A 989-nucleotide genomic window follows, 5' to 3' on the forward strand; every position below is an offset into this window, starting at 1 on the left:
ATTTGATTATGAACAGTTCAGGAGTTTTAAAGTCTACGTGATGGCCAGAGACAATGGTTCTCCTCCAATCAGCAGTAACGTGACTGTCAGTGTGTTCATATCGGATGTGAATGACAACGCTCCTCAGATTCTTTACCCCACCCTGGAGGGCAGCTCCTTTATGACTGAGCTGGTCCCTAAAGCTGCACATGGAGGCTCTCTGGTCTCCAAAGTCATAGCAGTGGACGCAGACTCTGGACAGAACGCCTGGCTGTCCTATCATATAGTCAAAGCTACTGATACTGGACTTTTCAGCATTGATCTGCACAGTGGAGAGATCAGAACACAGCGCGATATTTTAGAATCTGACAGCATGAAACAGAACCTGATTGTTGCAGTGAAAGATAACGGACAGCCCTCTCTGTCTGCAACCTGTTCCATGTATTTACTTATTTCTGATAACTTGGCTGAGGTGCCAGAACTGAAAGATATCTCTTATGATGAAAAGAACTCTAAACTGACATCTTATCTGATCATTGCGCTGGTTTCTGTGTCCACCTTCTTTCTGACTTTCATCATCATCATTCTTGGTGTAAAGTTTTGTCACAGACAAAAGCCCAGACTCTTGTTTGATGGAGCAGTTTCTATCCCCGGAGCTTATCTGCCCCCAAACTACTCAGATGTTGATGGAACAGGAACTTTGCGAAGTACTTTCAATTATGACAACTACCTGACTACAGGATCTAGAACCAGTGACTTTAAGTTTGTCCAATCCTACAATGACAACACACTGCCTGCTGACCAGACTTTGGAGAAAAGTCTGCCAGCATTTGCTGATACATTTGGTGACCTCAATGACTCTCCTGAGGTATGAATATATCCCTTAAATCAGGTGTAAAACATGTTGCCTAATTATGTTTTTTCATGTGTCATGGCTATTCTATCTATCTATCTATCTATCTATCTATCTATCTATCTATCTATCTATCTATCTATCTATCTATCTATCT

This window comes from Cyprinodon variegatus, unplaced genomic scaffold (genome assembly GCF_000732505.1).
Source record: "Cyprinodon variegatus isolate N-32 unplaced genomic scaffold, C_variegatus-1.0 Scaffold711, whole genome shotgun sequence".
NCBI classification, from domain to species: domain Eukaryota; kingdom Metazoa; phylum Chordata; class Actinopteri; order Cyprinodontiformes; family Cyprinodontidae; genus Cyprinodon; species Cyprinodon variegatus.